A 15,639-nucleotide genomic window follows, 5' to 3' on the forward strand; every position below is an offset into this window, starting at 1 on the left:
TGCAGTCCGCTGCCCTGCAGGAGGGCTCAGTGGGCTCTGGGCTGCCCCCTATTTATTTGGGGGGGGGGGGGGAGATGATTGACTCATAGTCACATTGGCATACTAGACAGGCCTTAGTCGGCACATGCTCAACTAGCCCCTACATACGTGCTGTTTACAGGGAAATCAGGTTGAGGGGGACAGAGCACATCAGTGCTGGGGGGGGGAAGGAACACACCATCACAGAGCCCTCCACACTACACTCACTGTCAGCGTGCGCGCACACACACACACACACACACACACACAGAGAGTCAAGACACACCAACACCCTTTGCCCCTCAACTTAGCTTCTGCAGTGCTCTGGGTCACCATCCATCCTCAACGGCAGCCGCATCCTCTCTGATCTTCCTCCGGTCACCACATTCGCCTTCATCACCTGCCAAAACAGAGCACAAGCGGTCACCCCCATGCCAGTCAGCTCCAGCCTCATCCGCAAGAGCACCCTCCACGCCAAAGCCCCGCTGGCACTGCACTCACCTGCATTGCACCAATCCCAAACTCCAACATTGTGGCTGGGGTGGCACCCACGGCACCTGCAAAAAACAAAACAAAACAACATTTCTCCTCCGCCAGGCAACGCTCACCAACCCCACAACACCCAACACCAGTCAATGTTCCAGTCCATCACTACTCTCCTCTGCACACTACCATAGCTAAAACCCACAGCCAAGGCAGCTCCAGCCCCAAACAGACACACACACAAACATCAGACACAGACATGAAGGAAAGCCCTACACAGAAAGAACTATTCCTACACATAAGACACTGCCGGACAGAAAGCCCTATGAGGCCACAACCACATGGCTCGGATGCTCTGGGCGAGCCCAGAAGAGAGTCAAATGCCACTGCCCATGACGGAAAGGGCCCGGCAAAGCCAGGCAGATCAGTGTGGAAGAGGCCGGCAAGAAAGACCTAAGGACGTGACAACGCAGGGAAGAAAACCCTGAAAGGAGGCCGGGAAGACGCAAAACGAGGGTGGCCTCGGAAGAGGAGCGGCCGACGAGGCCTCGATGAGGGCCACGGAGATGACCGGCCACAAACGGCCACGATGCAAAGACGGAGCGACGGATGGCCCCTTTTAGCGGGCTGCACAGAACAAGATGCCATCCACTGGCACAAAGCTGATGAGTCAGGCCAAGCAAAAGACAACGGATGCCTACCACGCTAGCGCTGTACAGTGTGGGCTGTGCTCCTTGAGCACAAGGAACAAGAGCAACATCAAGACCTGAGCAAGAGATAGCACAGCTACAACACACACCACATAGACTATGCAACAACACAGACACAGGCTAGAGCTGCCCTGCCTAGCACACCCTCACCTTCTGCCATGTACACCCACCGCCTCTGCCTCTCACACAGCACTCATCCAGAAGAGCCCTCCACACTACACTCACACACACACAGAGTCAAGACACACCAACACCCCTGGCCTCTCAACTTAGCTTCTACAGTGCTCTGGGTCACCATCTGTCTTCAAGACACATCCTCAATGGCAGCTGCATCCTCTCTGATCTTCCTCCCATCGCCTCATTCGCCATCATCTGCGAAACCAGAGCACAAGCAGTCACCCCCAGGCCAGTCAGCTCCAGCCTCATCCACAAAAATACCCTTCACAAAGCGCCATGGGCATTCCGCTTACCTGCACTGTGTCAATTCCAAACTCCAACACTGTGGCTGGGGGGAGCCCACAGCACCTGGAAAGAACAAAACAAAATTACTCCTCTGCCAGGCAGTGCTCACCAGCCCTACAACACCCAACACCAATCCACTCACCTGACATCCTCAGCCATGCCTGGAAAAGGCCCACATGGTACCTGAAAAAGCAGAGCAAAAGACATCACCAACAGGCAGCCCAACACCACCCACCGCACAATAAACCTCTGACCCAACAAGCGCCCCTTCTCACCTGCTCAGGCTCTTGTCAGCACTCAACTTCTCTCCACAACTTCCAGCAAAACCTGCAAACACAAACAGAAAGCAAGCGCTCAGATCATGCCTGCAAAACCACAGCCCACCCACATCAAGCATTTGCTCCCACACCTTCACCTGCTCGGCTCGCCCATCCCGACTGCCATGCTACGGGTCGCCACGCCGAGGCCTGACACGCACCTGTAAAACCAGAACAGCAGAGGGCAACTGGGACAGCGCCAACGAGACAACAGCCCCACGCTAGGCTCTACGTCTGCTCTCAGACCAACACTCACCTTGCCGTGCTTGCACGCAAGCGACCCACTCTCCACGTTGCTCCACACCTACAAGCACAAAGCAATAATTAACCAGGGAACTGCTGACCACAACACTCCGCTTCCAGCAACAAATCTCTAGCTCACCTTCTTAGGGCATGACCCTTTCTTCTTCCATCTCCCTTGGGCCCGCTGGGAATGCTGTGCCACATCTACAAAAAAAAAAAAAAAAAAAAAAAAAAAAAAAAAAACAAAAAAAAACACCCACACACCATAAGGTGGAACACACAGAAGCTGACCAATCACTATTCCAGTTCATCACTGCCACACTCTGCACGCTACCGTTGCTAACACCCACAGGCAAGGCAGCTCCAGCCCCAAACAGACATACACACAAATATCAGACACAAACATGGAGGAGAGCCCTACGCAAAAAGAACTATTCCTACGCATAAGACGCTGCCGGCCAGAAAGCCCTACAATGCCACAACCGTGCGGCTCTGATGCTCTGGACAAGCCCAGAAGAGAGTCAAACGCCACCGCCCGTGATGGAAAGGGGCTGGCAAAGTCAGGAATATTGATGCAGAAGAGGCCGGCAAGAAAGACCTGAGTTCATGACAACGCAGGGAAGAAAACCCTGAAAGAACACCAGAAACACATGGAAGAAGAATGGCCAAGAGGATCTCAAAGATGGCTGCAAAGATGACTGGCAACAAATGGCTACAATGCAAAGCCAGTGGGACAGACCACCGCTTTTAGCTGACTGCACAGAAAGAGACGCGATCCATTGGCACAAAGCTGATGAGTCAGACCAAGCAAAAGACAATGGATGCCTACAGCACTAGTGCTGCAGTGTGGGCTGTGCTCCTTGAGCACAAAGGAGCAGAGCATCATCAAGAGCTGAGCAAAAGATAGCACAGCTACAACACACACCACATAGACTACACAACAACACAGACACAGGTTGGAGCTGCCCTGCCTAGCACACCCTCACCTTCTGCCATGCACACCCACTGTCTCTGCCTCACACACAGCACTCATCCAGAAGAGCCCATACTACACTTTGTCAGTGCACACACAGCCAAAACACATCAACACCCTTTGCCCCTCAACTTAGCTTCTGCAGTGCTCTAGGTCAGCATTTGTCCTCAAGAGGCATCCTCAATGGCAGCCACATCCTCTCTGATCTTCCTCCAGTCACCTCATTTGCCGTCCTCACCTGCCAAACCAGAGCGCAAGCAGTCACCCCCCAGGCCAGTCAGCTCCAGCCTCGTCTGCAAGAGCGCCCTATGTCAAAGCCCCATGGGCACTCCGCTCACCTGCGCCGTGCCAATTCCAAACGCGGACATTGGGGCTGGGGGGACACCCACGGCACCTGGAAAACCAAAACAAAGTTTCTATGCTGCCAGGCAGCACTGACCAGCCCTAGAACAACTGAAACACCATTCTGATCATCCATTCTACCTCACCTGAAATCCTCAACCATTCCTGGAAAAGGCCCGCACGCTACCTGAAAAAGCAAAGCATACAGCCCCAGAAGCCAGGGTAGGGGTCAGAAGCAGAGCCACAAAAGAGCACGTGGCAGTGGGTTCAGGGGCACGGACGGAACAGAGGAGTTGGCAGGCAAGACTGCCGATGGTTTCCTTGTGGTCCAGAGAAGTCCAGCAGTTTCTTCCCTCTCAGCGCTGAGGCTTGGCCAGGAAAAGAGGTGAGCTCGTTAGTTGTGTGTAGGTTAGTTTCTGAGCCCTTAGGGCACATGGGCTTACTCACAGTTGTGTTTGGTGTCTAATGACATGGCTTCCTTTCTCACCATACTACACTTGAAGGGAAGGAGGATGCTTCCTTCCCTCTTTATCTAAAGTCAGGACTCTTCTACAAGTCTACATACCACAAAAAATCCACACAGTTTCTCCCTGAACCGGGCTGACAATATTTCTGAGGAGCAGCAAAACATCCAGCAAGCGAGCCAGAAACCAGACTAGTTGATGAGAGTGATGCCTCACACCCCCCGCAATTGCTGGAGATGCTACAAAAAAAAACAAAAAAATCCCCACATACCTAGGGTGTAAATGTAGGAGGAAATGTTTTCCCAGGACCTCTGCTGTCTCCACTTGTCCGCAGTCCAGGAGAGGGACAAACAACTCCTCAAGTGCAATCATCTTGGAAGAGCCCAGCGATGAAGCTCCATCCCTTCCACAGTAAACACACAAACACCAGAAAACAATACTGACAGGTTACAGAAGATACAACTGGAGACTCAGAAGCCTTCTTCCACCCCTGAACACCCCACACCGAGATACTGACCCAAGAAAAAAACTGCCTGCCATCAGCAGCTTTCTGGCATGCTCACAACTCCAGCTTGAGCCATTCCCTTGCTCTTACATTAAGGAATGGCCTTTGCTTCTCCAAACGCAGCAATAAATCTTCCTGGGTAGCTTTACTTCCTCAAATTCCATTATTTGCCAAGGCAATACCAGAGCACTGCTCCCATAGGAGAACGAAAGCAGAATGAACTCCCCAGTCTGAGACCCTGGGTTTATGCAACCCTAACCCCACCCACTGACCCACCCACAAGCCCTTGGAAGGGGAGGGGCAAACCAATGGCACCCATAAATACACAGGGCTAGGCAGAAGCAAGGCTTTTTCTTCCACTCGGTATCTAGAATGGAGAGCACAGAAAGGATAAACAGACCTCTTTGATGAAGCAGACCATCTACTTGGTTACTGAGACTTCATGTACTGTATCCATAATATCAGGAGGTACGTTAACTTTTTACCCTAACTAGCACTAGTCTTTGCATTAAAAACTAGAAATCAGTTCTGCTTATGCTTAGGAAGAAAGCTACAACATTCCACATAACCTATAAAGGGCACACACTATACCACACTCCTGTGATTGGTTCAGGCCTGCAGATAGTACAGCTGCCCTAGCAGGGCGGCATTTCCTGTAGGGTAAAGCAAGATATCAAAATAAACTCCTAGAACACGTGTGCTTCTGTAATGCGAGTACTTCTAAAGAGAGATGTTTCCTATATAGTACCTAGAGTAATTAGAAAAAGGGATCAATGGGCAGAATGAGTAGATCTCCAGGGGAACACGAGCTCTGTTTCTCTAGATGAATGAGACACACAAGGAGACAAGAGGGGTGCTAAGAGGACTGGAGAACCAACACGGGGCTCTAGGGCCCAAAAAAGGCTTCCAGAAGGGGTTCTGAAGGCACTAGAGGGGTCCTACAAGGTCTAAAGGGCCAAAACAGAGCTTGGGAACAAAAGGAAGGCTGAAAGAATAGTCCAAAGTAAAATAAAGGGCTTCCTCAGGGCTCAACAGGACAAACAGAGATCTGTGCAGAACAACAAAGCTCTAAAGAGGAATCCAGAACAGATTAGACATCTCTTATAGAAACTAGAGAAGAACTAAAAGAAGCCAGAAGAGAACAACCAAGGTCTCCCAAAGGGTCCAGAGGAAAACAGGGTGCTCAGGCAGCTGAACAATGAAAAGAGCGCTCTAGGGCATAAAAAAGGCTGCAGGAAGAGTTCTGAGAACACTGCAGAAGTCCTAAAGGAGCTAGAGAGCCAAAATACAACTCTAGGAAACAAGAAAGGCCAAAAGAGTAGTCCAGAACATGCTAAAGGGGTCCTAGGGGGACCAGATAGGCAAAAAGTAAAAACAGGGGAGCAAGGAAGACCTGCGGAGGTGGTCTGAGGGGACAAGAGAGGTTCTGCAGGGTGTGGAGGGCCAGAAGGCAGCTCTGGGGCACAACCAAGGTCTCCGGAGGGGTTCTGGGGGAACAAGAGGGGTCCTAAGGGGTCTAGAGGGCCAAGATACAGCTCTGGGGCAGAAGGAAGCTGAAAGAGCAGTCCAGAACGCACTAGGGGTGTGCTAAGCGCTCTACATGGCCAAAACATCACTCTGGGGAACAAGGAAGACATCTGGAGGGCTTCTGAGGAAACTAGAGGGTTACGAAGGGGGCTGGGGGGGGCCAGCGGACAGCTCTGGGGCACAACAAGCACCCCACGAGGGGTTCTGAGCAGACCAGAGGGCTTCTAAGGAGATTACACGGCCAAGAAATAAAAACAGGGCAACAAGAAAGACCTCCGGAGGTGCTCTGAGGAGACAGGAGAGGTCCGATGGAATGCGAATGGCCAAAAGAAGGCTCCGAGGCACAACAAAGATGTCAGGAGGGGTTCTGAGTGGACTAGATGGGTCCTCAGGGGTCTGGGGGGCCACAAGACAGCTTTGGGGCTTGACAGAAGCCTTTAGAAGGGTTTCTAAGGGGACTAGAGTGGTGCTAGAGGGGTCTAGAGGGACAATGGAGGTCTGTGGGTGTAAACTGAAAGGCCAAAGGAGGGGGCCAAAGCAGAACAGAGGGCTGCTAAAGGGACTGGATGGCCAACAGAGGGCTTCAGAGCATGATGAAGGGCTCCAGAGGGATCCTTGTAATCCTGCACGATCTAGAGAGAAACAAAGACTTCTTAAGGGACAAGAGAACAAATGCAGTGCCTTGGAGCACACCTAAAGGCAAGTGGATAGGTCCTGAGGGAACTAGGGAGCAAATATGAGAGTGCTGGGGAGACAAGGGGCAAAACTGAAGATTCTGGGGCATTAACTCATCCGCTATAATCTTCCTGCTTGGACCCTGTCTCTTACCTCTGAGAGGTTGGCCTTTGCTTTTATTCTACAGGCAGCTGTCAGCTGTTGCGTAGTCTTGGCAGACAAGTTGAGGACCACTGCCCAGGCAGTTGTGACCTGCAACACCACATGCTCAGAACAGTTCTCAGGAAGTCATGCAGATTCATAACCTGAAGAGCAAAAGCAAATATCTCTTAAGCACAGTTTTCAATTCATCATAGGAGCAATTTTTCCCTCTCTTCTCCACTGTACTGCATCTAACAACACACCTCCCTCATCACCAATTTCCCCTGCTACTTCTACTCTTCTCAGTTGCCCCTGTTGCATCTCAGTTGCATCTTAGTCCTCTAAAGCAGCTGTTTCTCATCCACATGTACTTTCATTTCCGGTCACCGATTCCCCTTCCTGTTTGTCCTATAGCAGGCAGCCGAGACACCCTGGCCTGGTGTTTAGACACACATCCCTTTTCATCTGGCCAGCAGCTGAGACAGAGCAGAGGGCAGCAAGAAGGGTGGCTCTGAATGTAGTAGACCTGAGCACCCAGCAACACAGAAGCAGCAGCAAGGCATCAAAGAGATCACATCTTTGTAAAGAAAATACTTATAGTTCCAGGTCTTTAGAGGCAACTGGGGATTCTCTGTATGCATGCCCAGGCCTCCTACAGGCTCCTTCTGCACAGTTAAAGGTACCTGAATGCAATGACCTTGGGAGGCAGTGACACACTGTCCCTGGGGCTGCTGTAAGGTACCTGTGGCTGTTCCAGGGTCTCTCAGGCTGTTCTAGGCTCCTTGGACAGAAACAGTGCTGATCACGTTTCCTTGAGGACTTTCTCTTGTGCTGCATAACAGGACAGCTCTGCACCGAGCCCTCCCAGCACCGCTGCTCCTCATAGCTGATGCCTAACTAGCCTCAGTTCTGAGCAAAGCTATGACTACCAGTCCACACAGCCCCTCACACTCTCCTTGCCCTCCCCATTGCCGAGAGGGACAGCCCCAGCCCCTGGGGACAACCCTGCCTGCTCACACCAGAGATGGAAAACATTTCCTGACCTGTACGAGGGAAAAACTGGGAAATTCCACTGTCCCTGATGACCTATGGGGACTCTCACGTGAGTGGCACACGTCCAGTAAGGACCAGACACAGCAGGCCACTGCTGCAGGGCGGAGAAGGCACAGGCACCTGCAACTACAGCTGCTGGCCTGCCACAGAGCACAACGCGGAGGGCTGCTGGGAATCCCGCTGACAGAGACCTGCACCTCCTGTCACCTCGAGAGGCGCAACATGGTCTCCCAGAAGGCCAATATAGGAAGACTACACCTCCCGGCATGCCCTACAGAGTAAAATGGCCACCAGGAAAACCATTGCTAAAAGACTATGCCTCCCAGCATGCCGTGCAGGCTAAAATGGCCTCCCGGAAGCCTCGTGCCGGAAGACTATTGCTCCCGGCATGCCGCGCAAAACAACATGGCCGCCCGGAAGCCCAGTGCCGGAAGACTACTGCTCCCGGCATGCCGCGCAAAACAACATGGCCGCCCGGAAGCCCCGTGCCGGAAGACTACTGCTCCCGGCATGCCGCGCAAAACAACATGGCCACCCGGAAGCCCAGTACCGGAAGACTACTGCTCCCGGCATGCCGCGCAAAACAACATGGCCGCCCGGAAGCCCCGTGCCGGAAGACTACTGCTCCCGGCATGCCGCGCAAAACAACATGGCCACCCGGAAGCCCAGTACCGGAAGACTACTGCTCCCGGCATGCCGCGCAAAACAACATGGCCGCCCGGAAACCCCGTGCCGGAAGACTACTGCTCCCGGCATGCCGCGCAAAACAACATGGCCGCCCGGAAGCCCCGTTCCGGAAGACTACTGCTCCCGGCATGCCGCGCAAAGCAACATGGCCGCCCGGAAACCCAGTGCCGGAAGACTACTGCTCCCGGCATGCCGGGGGGGGGGGTTGTGTGTGCAGAGCTTCGTGAGGTTTGACCGTCTGGCGATTCCGTTCCGATCCGCCCCTATTCCCCCCCCCCCCCCCCCCGGGACCCGGATACCACCGCAAAGCCGGGACTGCGGCCTCGCGATCCCCAGCACCGGCCCCGGACTCCCACGACGCCGCCGCGACCGGCCCCGGTTCAGCTCCGACACTGCCTCTGCCCCCTCCCCCCCCCGAAATCCTCCCCAGGGATTCTCTTGAGATCCCTCCCCCCCCTCCCCGACACGCTCCCGGTCTGACCCAGGACCCCCTCCCCCCCCGCTCCTCCGACCGCGCAATAAACCTCAGCACAGCCCCGGTGCACCCCCTTCCTCTCTCCCTCTCCCCCCCCCCCCCGGCACCAGCACAGCCCCGGCGCTCCCCCTTCCTACCCCCCCACCCCACCACAGCCCCAGCGCACCCCCTTCCTACCCCCCGCACTACCAAAGCCCTGGTGTACATCCTCCCTCCCCACTCTCCATGGCCCCAGTGCACTGCTCTTCCCCACCACGTCCTCGGCCGGCCCCCATTGTCCCGGTGCACCGCCATCCCCAGCCCCGGTGCGCCCTGGTTGTGCCGCGTTGCCCGGGACGCTCCCATCCGTCGGGACCCCCAGCACGTGGGGGACCCGCAGCCCCGAGTGTGGACACCCTCGCCCTGCTCACCTCCTCCATGGTGCAGCCGCCGTGCTGGTCCCAGCGGGCGGTGCGCAGCAGCAGCTCCATTGTCCCGGACTGGCCCCAGCACAGGCTCCCCCCAACTGCAGCCCCAACCCTGGTGCATACCCACTGTTGCCATCAGCCCCACCTGGGGCTCATCCTGCCCCCCAGCCCCACCTGGGGCTCGTCCCAGCCCTAGGGCCCACAGCTGCACCCATCAGGAACTGGAGAGGGGGAATGGCTATCAGCCCCATCACGGACAGCTGGGGCTCCCAGGGTAGCAGAGGCACCCCCACTCCTGAGAGCAGCTTGCTGAAAGCTGAAGGGAGACCCCTGGGGTGTACAGAGAGGAAAAGGGAGTATTCAGGGGACAAGAGAACAAATCCAGAGCTGTGGGTGCAACAAAAGTAAAAAAAGGCAATGATCGAGCAAACAGTGACTCTGGGCGCACCAAAAAGCAAAGGGAGGGCCCTGGGGCACACCAAGAAGCACTGCAGAAAACTCTGGGACAGGGGAGAAAGCTAATTGAAGAACTTTGGGGTGTGCTGCAAAGCAAACACAGGGCCCTGGGGCACACCAAAAGGCACACAGGGGGCTTGAGGGCAACCCAAAATGTGAATTGAGGGCTCCTGAGGGCATCAGAGGGCAAACACAGGGCTCTGGGGCAAACCGAAATACAAACAAAGGGCCTTGGTGCATACAAAAGGGGCCATAAGGCACATCACACGGCTCGAAGTGGCTGATGGGACAGTGCCTGCAGGCTCCCCCCTTCCCCACAGAAACTATCTCCCAGCTCCAGGCACACAGGCCTCATCCCAGACACACGAGGGACATGGTAAAGTGCTGAAAGCAAATCTGGAAGCAGCCTGGGGACCTCACGCAGCCCTGGAGGGGCCCTGGCTGCCCCCAGGATGATGGGAAATGCCACCGACACTGCCCCAAGGTCCAGGCAATGCAAGAGAAATTCCCCACAGCCCTGCGAACAGCACTGGGTTCCCTGGGAACCGCAGGGACGCCAAAGTACGAGGGACTTGGGGACCAGCTCCCAGCACCAGACACAATGTGTAACCTCCTCCCCTGGGCATCATCTTCAGGTAAAGCGATGGCAGGAACCACAGACATGAGTGCAAAGAATAAAGCAACTGTTTATTGTTTTACTGCACAAAAACAACACCTGGGCACGAGTCTGCCATACTTCCCCTTATCCTGTGACACCTGCAGAGTCATGACCGCACCAGCGTTCATCCATCTGTCAGGGAAGGGTCAGCTCCTGCTGCTGCCCTTGACGTGACAGGTGTCTGAGTAGCCAACAGCCTACCCCCTCTGCTTTTTCCTTCAAGGATAGGATCCAGCTCTGACAGTTGAGAGGAAAATGCCTGATCTCACCTGCCTGCGCTTCTGCCCTACCCCAGACTAGAGCCCTGCAGGACACTTTCACAGTGCTCAGCTCAGCCGTCACATCACCAGTCTCGATGTGATGGGCCTGCGCCACATGAAACCCAGACATCAGGTCAGCGCACAGAGCTGAACGCTGGGTACAGGGGAAGGTTACAAACCCCAAAGGAGGGTTCGCAGCCTGCTGCTTAGGCTTCAGGGCTTACAGTTTATTATCCAAGGATTTAGCCCTTTTCGTTTATCAGTAAGCTGTAAACCCTGCACCCTAAGTGACAAACTGCAAATCTTGGAATGCAAATGGTTGCCAAGGCTTTAAAATTTATGGATGAGGTTGGATTTTAAATTCTGCGCCCAGATTGCTAAATGAGCAAACTGTAAACTCTGACTGATAAAGACTGAGCCCCACAAAATAAAGTAATACACCATAACCCCTGAGTGACAGACCCTCAACAACAAACTAAACAATAAACCTTAAGTGAAGAACTTCAAACCCTCAGCTTTAAGCAAGAAACACCAAAGCACCCATGAGCATGAGAACCATACAGAGAAGCCATGGGGTTTTGCCCACAGTTTAAGAAGTTTCCCCTTCATTTAGAAGGGTAGCAGAACAGGAAGACACGCACCAGAATCATGTGACAGTTGCTGTTTATAGGCTTGGTTTTAGCCACCATTCAAACGCGAGCATGTGCAAGAATCATGCCACTGGATTGCACTAAGCTGCACTTCCACTGAACTGACCTGAAACACCGTAAGCACTAATTTATCTCTGTTACAAACAATCAATATTTTTGGTCCTCTCAGCTCCATGGGCAAACATCCACAGCCAGTGACACCAGTAACCACCGAGGGCAAAAACAGCTTCCACCTCCCAGCCCTGCTCACATACAGTGCAGCTCCAGGACTTAGCTGTGTCCATGCTGCAAGTCAGAGCTCGTCCTCCATGGCCAGCCGCAGATCTCCACAGAGCTCCCAGCTGTGACAATGCTCCTTCGACTGCCGGACTATGCTTCAGCAACTGCAAAGCAGCCAGAATGGTTACTGAGAGGCCAGGCAACTGCACAGCCCTCCTAGAACTACTCCCTAGTCCAAGGCCCGTAATTGTTTCCGCAGTTATGACTGATCCTCTGTGCTGCTTCAGTCACCCTCTCTGGCTCCGTTTCATCGCAAGGATGTCACAGCAACCCTCATGTACAGTCAGGCTCGGTCAGTCACCTGGCCACCTCCAGCCTTTGGTAGATGATACTCCTCAGGGAAACTGCCGCTGACAGACACTCTCAGAAAGCGCTGTCCAGCCAAGGCAGGATAAAAACTAAGGCCTCCAAAAACTCCAAACTCTGGAGAGACTGAGCTGATGGGAAACTGACTCTGGCCAGGACAGTGACAGGAGGAGGATTTTGCTTCACTCGCTCAGGCTGCCTAGTGGACAACACAAGTGGCCCAAGTCAGACAGACCCTGCTGGAAAGCCCTATGACACGACAGCGTGCCAGAAAGCAGTCGAGTGCAGGCCCCTGGAAGAGGAGCAGAGCAAGGCTGACGTAGGGAAGACACCAGCTTGCATAAAGGCAGACCTGACAGAAAAGCGGGCTCAATGCCAGCACCGCAACCACGACTCGAGCTGCACTGCGCGGCAGCCCTGTCTGCGCACAGGCGGACAAGACGCAGTAACTGCAGGCCACACTGACGAGTAGGACAGACGACAACAGCAGCTCCAGACCGCCCTACCACGAGCACCTGTCCTACCACCCGAGTACTCGGAGCCTCTGCTGCTCTCTGCCTCCCTGACACCTTCCTTCCCCAGGAGCCTCTTCACTGCCTACTACATCCCCCACCGCATCTCTGGCCCATTAGTGCCCCCCCACTGCACATCCACAGCCCTCTGGACACAGAGTCCCTGCAGAGGTGTCTGACATGACCCGAGCCAGGCAGATCAATGGGACCCACTGGTCGCTGCTGGCACCGGACCGAGTGACAGGGAAAGAAAGAGAAGGATGGCGAGCTAGACAGAGGGACAGGGAGCGGAACCAGATGGATCCCGTCAGCCCGGAACAGCTCTCGCCACGCTCCAACCCCACTCGCCTGCCGAGCACGCAGAGCTCTCTCCGCACCGCTGTGCCCAAAGTCCACTTGTGGGCCTGCTTGCCTGTTTCCCTACAGCTCCAGGGTGCCTGCATCTGCCAGAGAGAGGGTGCACGCTCAAGTCCAGACTGGGGAGGAGCCTTGTGTTCAGTGACAGTATTTTACTGCTCCTTGTGCCTTAGCCCCTTTCAGATGCTTAACCCCAATTTCTCTCAGCCCTTAACGACTTCAGTACGTTCATGGCACCTAGTTTTTCCACACTCTCCAATCTTCCTTGCTCTTTCCTGTCCTGCTCGAAAACCCTGCCAGACCCCATCTGTACTTACATGCTTCCTTAAAACAGTATCTCCGAAATCAACAAAATGGGATGAGCTGCTCCTCTTCAAGTTGCCGGCCCTCAGAATATTATCCTGCAAATGAATCAAACCACCAAGGTCACTGGGAGAGTCTCGTTTTGGAGCTTCCCCCCCTCCCCAAAGCTTTAACGACGGTCCCCTAACCTGGGCAAATGTAGATCCTCCCTTAAGCACTGTAACAGTTTTTATTCTGGGGTCCTGAGTTGCTGTTACATTAAGCAGCAAAGCAAGGCAAAGGCAGGTGGGGTCGCAGCTTACCCATCTAGCCACGAACATTCTTATTTGAGGCCTCACTGCTTTTTCCAGGTAAACAGACCAAAACAAAGCCCCAAAGAGGCAGCTGAGGCTTCACACGGGCCTTGGGGCCCTGCCAGCAACAGCAATGCCATAGCAACTGGGCTACCAGTTGCTGGTTTTCCCCTCCTCCCCTGCTGGTCCGTGAATTGCGGCTTATTACTCACAAGTCCGGTAAGGACGCGGCCGACCCTCCTATGGCCGAAGGCTCCTTGTCAGGACTGGGCAGAGAACCTTTCCGCTGGCGTTTGGAGTCTCCTGGCCGCTCTTGACACATGATAACTTGCAAAGGGCTGAGGGCGGTAGCCTGTAGTTCTTCACGGCAGCACTTAGTCATTCCCTGATGTTCTGAATGCCTAGGATTAACATGATTTATAAATACAAAAATACTACTGCTATAGGGTGTAAAGCCAAGCTAAAATTTGTAAATTAATCTGCTATTGTTAATAAAACTAAGCTATTATTACCTACTGCTAATACTCACACAATGCGTTGGGTTGGTGGGAGCTTTAAGACAAGGTACAGGAGTCCTGGGACAGGGTTTGGGGTGTTTTGATTCTCTGGGATCACTGTGGTCTCGTTACACACGCCAAAGACGATCCCAGTGCAGTGTGAGGCCAGCAGGAGCCACATCACCATCTAGCAATGCTGGTGCCAAGTGGGTTGCAGGTCTGCCCAGTTGGGCCTCACTGTCTCTCCTAATTGATTCAAAAGACATCTGTGCTAATTTAGAATAAAGTACATTCAGGGACTAGATTGCTGTTGTTGGGACAGGGTTTTGGGGTGGTTTTGGGGTTGTTTGGGGCTTTGAGACAGTCTGTGGAGGTGCTGAGGCAGGGCGTTGGGGTTGTCGGGGCAGGATTTGTGTGTGCTTTAGGGGCTTTGAGGAGCTAGTTGGTGGCGGGGGGGCATCTGCCCAGGTCCTCAGTGGGGGGAGCGGGTTCGCCGGGTGAATGAAGAGAGGGGTTGCCAGGAGGAGGTCAGGGTGGGGAGCCCATCCCAGAGGGGGCACTAAGTATGTATGGGTGCTGCATATGGCTGTCAGTTTTGCAGGAGGAGCCATGGGGTCCACAGAGGAGGAGGAGTCCATGAACTTGTGGGGAACCGTGGAAGAGGCATCAGGGAACTTGCCAAGGGCCCAGCATCCCAGAAGAGGTGTGTGGGACCCCTCTGTCCCAAAGGAGGAGGCATTGGGCTGCTGTGCCAGGGCCAGAGACATCCAGATCCCTGTGTCATGCACGTGTGCCTGGGGAGATGTCTGAGGCAACGTGGGACCCCGAGGCACGTATGGGATTATGGAGCCCCATGGCTTTGAGGCAGGTGTACAAGATGAGTGGGCTTGGGGAGGCTCAGCATGTGATCCGGTCAGTTGGTGCCCAGATTGGCTGGTGCCCACAGTCTGTGCCTGGCTGTAGGGGAAGCCTCAGGGTGTCTGGGAGCGTCTTTCTTCTACCCATCTTCTCACTTCCCTAATTACAATCCTCAAATAATTAAGTTGGAGCTGCGCTAATTGTGCCTCACTCAAATTGACCTTATAACTATTTGGCCCACTGGTCTTAAACTTTTCTGACTTACCAGTGCTCTCGGGCGTGCCTGCCGCAACAGGAGCCGTCCTCCCGCGGACACCGCGCCACAAGCCCGCTCCGGGCCCACCTGCCTCCCCGCTCCTGCGGACCGCGTCCGCAGGGGCGAGCGCTGGGGAGGAACCACGGCCCTAAAGGCGACACATGGAAAAGGGAAAGCCCTGCTGCAGGGCGCATGCGTAAGGCAGCAGCCCGCCATCGCTCCTTCCTTGTCCCTCTCAAAGCCCAAGGGAATAAGCACTGCCGGGAGCAAAGTTTAACTCTTACCCTACTTACGTCCCACTTGCAATTCAGCTTCAGTGAGAAGGAAAAGAAGAACACCCCAAAACCCAAGCTTCCTGCTCACAAAAAAAAAAAAAAAAAGCTGTGAAAGCAAGCATGCTTTACATACTACTGTGTTTCAGCGCTGGCTGCAAACCCAATAAAGTGGCACATGACCACCAAAAACCAGCCTG

At 54.2% G+C, this 15,639-nt stretch overlaps 1 long non-coding RNA gene across 1 annotated transcript; it reads right to left on the bottom strand.

Moving 5' to 3' along the window:
- Positions 1 to 10,664: 10,664 nt before the first annotated feature.
- Positions 10,665 to 14,243, bottom strand: LOC106500189 (uncharacterized). Its single transcript, XR_010886725.1, has 4 exons — positions 14,086 to 14,243; positions 13,769 to 13,957; positions 13,278 to 13,361; positions 10,665 to 11,889 (listed from the first exon to the last, which is right to left on the bottom strand). It is a non-coding gene; the product is annotated as an uncharacterized lncRNA (long non-coding RNA).
- Positions 14,244 to 15,639: the final 1,396 nt, after the last annotated feature.

This window comes from Apteryx mantelli, chromosome 36, assembly GCF_036417845.1.
Source record: "Apteryx mantelli isolate bAptMan1 chromosome 36, bAptMan1.hap1, whole genome shotgun sequence".
Classification (NCBI taxonomy): domain Eukaryota; kingdom Metazoa; phylum Chordata; class Aves; order Apterygiformes; family Apterygidae; genus Apteryx; species Apteryx mantelli.